We start from the raw sequence: 6,000 nt of genomic DNA, 5'->3' as shown, positions 1-6,000 counted from the left end.
ATTTGGCTTTTTTGCTGTGCGTAGAGACTTATTTTTTTTAAAAAAGAAAGTGAGTTGAAAAATAAAACAAGGTGTCCGCCAGATTAAGTTCGTCCAAAAAAAGAATCAACTTTTTTAAATACTAAGAGATTAATTTCCTCGTCGTTATTCAAAAAAGTGCAAAATCGTCCCCCAAAAAAATTAAAATATACTTCCCATTCTAGAAATTCCAAAAAGTACTAAATAACCTACCAAAAATACAAAATGTATTTTTCGTACTCGAAATTTGAAAATGTACTAAAAAAGTACATTTGTACTACCAAGAACAACACTGCCGGGAACTGCTCATACGAGGTACACCCAATAATTTCACGCTCTCATTTTATCCCATTTTCTCTCAGCGGAATTTGCCAGTGTTAGAAGTAGAATCGATAGTTTAACTGTTTTTGATAATCTTGCTTGTCTCACTGTTTAAGAAAAACCGACCTGATTTAACTGCAGACTACAGTTGATCAACGTCGTGTGCTGATCTGATATTGTTTTTGAATGGGAAAAGATTAGATAGGCCTTTGTGGTTTTTGTCCAATTAGTTGAAAAAAGTAGACTGCACTCACCAACTTTAGCCGCCAGGGAAATCTTACAAACTCTCGTAAACAATTGACTCTTTCGTGTAATGAAGAAATGCAGAGAGAATCCGCGTATTACATTTATCTTATCTTCAAAATAGACAATCTTTTCAATTCACGCCTTTAAATTTTCCCCTCAGTTACATTCAATGTCTCTTTGAAATTCAAGGCGTAGCTTTTTTATTAGAGCTTACCAAAATAGCGAAGCGTTTCCTATTAAACCATTGTTCAAATTCTCAGAGTCCTTTGTACGTTGCATTTTGTGGGCAAGGTAGAGGTGATGAAGAGGGGTTGTAGGATTTGGAAATAGTTTGACCGAAAGTATTTCTAGTCTGTATACACTGCAGAAGCCATTTATATTTATTGTCAACATTGTGGTTTCCCCAAACTATTTCGAAATTGTTTCGTGGTGCACTTTTTTCTTTTGTTCGCAGAGTAAACTTGGGTATTTGCACCGTAGCAGCAAAAAAGGGCCGGAGTGATATAAATCATTGAAGCTGTTGCATCTTGCTCAGAACGAAGGCCTTATGTAGTGGGTTCTTGTAGAAACGTGTATATATAATAGTAGATGCGCTTAATCTTAACATAGAAATCCACTTTTTCTTGTTGAAGTCTATTCGTTCTAAGGCCAAAAAAATATTCGCTATTGCAATGAAGTCCTGATCTCGCAACTTTATCGACATACCTCCATTTATCGAATGTTTAGCCATTTCATAGGTGCTATAAATATGTTTCATTGGGAGAGCTTTCAGAGAAATATTTTGAAGGGGGTGGGACGAACTTGTAAACTGTTATAATAATTTCCATTCACGCATTGGTAGCGGAAGTTGTTGGCGTCAAAGAAATTTGCTCGCATATGGCGTCGTACGCAAATGCGCATAGTTGTTTGTCTACAAACCAGAAATATTTGTAAAATACACCTTTGTTACAAGTGTAATTTAAAAAAAAAGTATAATCTCTTAAAAAGAGAAGTTCGCGGCTTCTTTTGTTCTTTGATCAACAACTTAATCCACATTTTCCTCTCTTCCGTCTTCCGAAACAAAGACGCATCTCGGGGATTTAAGAAGACAGAGTGCGAGTTCAAAACCTCCGATATGATACGATTTCGTTAGGTTTCTTTAGCTCTACCTCGCCTACAGTACACAGTAATGCCGTACATAATATTTCGTGAGAGAGGATCAGAAGAAAAACTGGTTTAAAGAATGGGATCAACGCCAAACCCAGAGTTTTCTTCTTTTTCGTCCAAGTAAAGCTGTCATACCGCTAAGACTCTATTTCTTCTTGAAGAGAGAGAGGGAAGTAAAAAGTAAAAAAAAAACATATAAAAGTTTCTCTGCTGAAACCTCTTTCGCCAATCTTCTTTGCCATCCACGGCCCTGAACCGTGTTTCTCGGACTCGAAAAATGTTCGCCAAAAAATATCTTCATCTTTAACTTTTTTTTGTTGCATCTAAGCCTAGGCGACATACGCGCCTTTTGTGTTATTTCCTTCTCGCACATCCTTTAGGAATGATACACTTTTTTCTCTTCGTTGAATTTTGAATGAAAAACGTCAAAAATAGACATATATACGATCGCTTAACATAACGTCAAGCGAGGTCACTAGATTTTATATAATTTTATACATTTTATCTTATAGACAAAATATCTTCATGCGCGGAAATGTAGGACCGAGCCGGTGCTATTTTATGTTACCATAATTACTGCTACACCCCCTCATGGAAGATAATTTTGGGCATGTTCCCGCGCTGGTGTCGTTTATATTTTACAATTTACTGCTGTTTTTATGTATTTAATATAAGACCAGTCGTACCTTCCCTCCATCCCACAGAAGATGACCAGTCTCTATGTAATATTATTAGTCTAAGATTTTTTATCCGAATCTTCAGCTTCTTCTTCTCGTTGACGCGCGAGGATCTCGAATCATTTCCATCGCCTTGGGTACGGAGCAAGGGCGTTCGCGCAATTTCTTTGTGTCGAGTGAATTTTTTTTACCCTTCTTTTTTTTTCTACCCAAGTCTTGTTTGACGTGTAAAAATGGCGCTAACGTTAGCCGACCCACGTTTTTAGAGAGCCATTGATCCAAGAAGAGGGCTGTAGAGAATGGTGCTCATCTTGGAAATCCTGTCCCTTACATTCTATATCTTGATATTCTAGAGCGTATAAGGGGAACTTGGATATGTCTTTTTGACCCTTCCTCTGGATGGATAAAAAACAAGGTGGCTTCCTGAGTTCATAAACATTTCAGAGATACGTACAATGTTGAGCGTTCTGTTAGGAATGATCACAATTATTCGATTATTGAACTAAAATTATCACAATTATTCGATTATTGAACTAAAATTATCACAATTATTCGATTATTGAACTAAAATTATCACAATTATTCGATTATTGAACTAAAATTATCACAAATTTTTGTTTTTATTGTGATTAAAATCATCGCAATTATTGGGTGTTTATCGGGATGTTCACAATTCTTAGCTTTTCATGACCTCACAACTGAGTAGTATTTAAGCTTCAAAATATGGCGGTTATATGAGTAAACCGGAAATAGTAGAGGTAAACTTGAGATTACGGCCCTAACACCAAATTCCATGTTTGATTATATCTTTAGTAGCACCAATTTCATACGATAGAGAATATTCCCTCATCGATGAGAAATTGAGAGCCAGATTTCTCGCTCATATTTAATTTCCTTTGCCACTGAATTAAATGGAATTCAACCCAAATACAAGCCTAAACGAAAATGATGTGACGGAACGACGTCCCCTCGGGCTATTTTGATGAAGCTTCCCAATTCATCTTATCAACTTATTTCTTTTGCTTTCCTATACTCTAAGAAAATATCCGCCAAATAATTAGGCTTTCATCCTTCCTCCATACTTCGTCGAGTCTCCTTTTCTGTTCTTTTATTCAGTTTTTTTACCCTATTCTTTCTCTTTGTTAATAAAGGAAGATCTCTGATTCTCCAACCACTCTCTACGCTTGAATGAAAATTAAATATACTAAATTAAGAGTTTTTTCTTTCCGTATACTGTACTAACCAAAACCCCTAGGGGTCTATTTCCTACGAAGTTTAATTGAAAAGTTTCTGCCAGTCACGAAGTATGATTGCTAATCCTTCTGTATCTTACAGGTAACGATTACTTAAGAACAATGGATCCGTAACTTTCATTAAGAAGTCGTCTTCGTGTACAGCTCATGTAAGTCAGTACTTCTTTCATAATTTAGAGAAGGTTACTAGAGATGCAATGTAAACTTCCAAGATCGAAGGTACCCCTCTTTATTATATCATAAGAAATGATCAGTGAAATACAGTGAACTTGTCATGTAGTGACGTAGGTGGAACGTCATAGATTCTGGTAAAACGACATCTGGTGAGGTGCTGTAATAATGGAGCATATTTTGAGTCTGGTTAATTATCTTATGCTTAAATGTGCCGCGCAATTCGGTTAGCAATCATGAATTATACTTGATAAGTAAGCCTCTCCTCCATTTCTGGTCCTTTCATCCTCATCCCTATACTAAGAGATCAAACCATCATATTTTAATCGAATCAGAGATTCTCCCGCTCGCTCTCTCTGTGAAAAGAAGTTGTCTAGTCTTAAACTTACGCTATTTTTGACAGACTTCATATCTCTCGCATTAAGCAACCCAAAATATTACCATTTTTGGCCATCATCGAATTTCACAGTCAAATGGAAACTCACCCTCTCTTTTCATCTTACGGTTTTTTTTATTATAAAAGATTTTAAATTCATCAAAAGATAATAAATCTTTAAAACTTAACTAATTTGAACTAAAAATTAGCGTGCATGGGCGTTGTCTTCCTTATTGTCTTATATGGGTAATCTAAACTTATGATGTAGGTCTATCTATTTACATCAGCGAGAAGCAAGTAGAGGATATTTTTTTTCGTTATCTTTCAGTCAATTCCTCAGTTTTATGATCAGAAGCCCATTATTTGAAGAAATCGGTTCCGCGATGCCATGTTATAATCGTATACAGGGTGTTTCTTATATGTACATGTGTAGGTAACATTTCCCAACGCTCTCACCAGTGTGTTTTGAATTAAGCGAGTACTCATCGTGATTTTTATCAGAGAATATCAAATGGCAGACCTCAAATAATGAACTTAGGATATGCTACACCCTTTTTCGAAATCCCACACGTATTTTTCTTCCTCATTTTTTTTATCTCAACGCGTTTGCATACGGTTTTTTCGCCATCCTCACTCTTCCTCGAGTTACCAATCTTCTCCTCAGACCTCATCTTATCCCAGCTAGGGTAGAGCAACGTAACGTTGAAACGCGAAGGGACTTGGACTCGTTAATCGATTAAATCAATAAAATTGTGCCACATCGGCGGAATTATATATTTTTTCTTGTCCCTCTTCCCTCGTCACCCGCCCTCCCTCTATTATGTGGTTGGGAAAAAGAGAGAAAAATTGTCAACTCGACGGTTATTTTTGTCTCTTCTCTTATAAGCGTATCTCTCTTATAAAAATTACCCTGGAATAACAAACGAACCGTAACTTTAAACCCAAGGAATAAAATTGTGTTTATTTTAGAATTAAGAATTTATAATGGTTAAATGGTTTTCAGTGAATTATTTCATTCTGTTTTTTGTTTGCAATGGGATAGGCGGTTTTGTCAGCAATTTTTAACTGAATTATTGAAAGTGCTAGAAATTAGCGACTGAATTTTTTTAGTAGAAATTAAAAAGCGTGATTAAGTTTTTTAGTTTGTGTCACAAAATATTATATTGACAAATCATTTACACTGGTTTTCACGCAAAAGACAAAAAAATATTTGATTGGAAAGAGAAAACTCATTTCCATAATGAGAATTATAATCCGGTCGTAACATCTTCTTACAGTTCAAAACCAAAAAAAAGAAGAAATTGAATCCTTGTCTTATTTTCTACGTCGTTTCTTTCAAATTAGGCTTAACTCGAAAGCCACTAGAGAAAGTAAGAACTAGCGAAAGATAAAAGGCAAGAAATGGAAATTGAAAAATAGTTTACACTCAATGTAGCGCGAAAAGCATTTTCCACGCAAAACATATCTCCCTTTCCTCAATGTACCCTCCTGATCTTCCTTCAGTATCCCATTTAAAGGAAAAGGTCAGGTAAAGGTAACGTAACATTATACTTTTTAAAGAACGGCCTTTTTCTAAATATAAAATGAAAAATATTAAGAAAATAAAATAAATGATCTGTTATTGTATAATAATTTTCATTTAATTAGTCTTATAAACGAGGACTACCGCGCCATCCGCCCCATTGGTTTAGTTAATGCGACTGCTAAGTCTAACCTAATCTTTCCGTTCTTTTAAAGTGCAATGTTATGTTAGACGACCCTTTCCTTTAAACTAGAAATAATGCTGAAAGTA

The 6,000-nt window shown here is 35.5% G+C and overlaps 1 protein-coding gene across 1 annotated transcript in view; it reads left to right on the top strand.

Moving 5' to 3' along the window:
• The window catches only part of LOC149609965 (galactosylceramide sulfotransferase-like), a 47,702-nt gene that overhangs the window by 6,002 nt on the left and 35,700 nt on the right, over nt 1–6,000 (top strand). Inside the window, exon 2 of the mRNA XM_089860054.1 lies at nt 3,744–3,810. The gene's annotated coding sequence lies outside the window, so the exon portion shown is untranslated. The remainder of the gene's footprint in view (nt 1–3,743; nt 3,811–6,000) is intronic.

The sequence above is a fragment of the Phalangium opilio genome, unplaced genomic scaffold (genome assembly GCF_054372755.1).
Source record: "Phalangium opilio isolate 3A_F unplaced genomic scaffold, DU_Popi_V2 ptg000344l_1, whole genome shotgun sequence".
Classification (NCBI taxonomy): Eukaryota; Metazoa; Arthropoda; class Arachnida; order Opiliones; family Phalangiidae; genus Phalangium; species Phalangium opilio.
The sequence above is the reverse complement of the archived record's forward strand: the minus strand, read 5'-3'. Positions and strand labels throughout refer to the sequence as shown.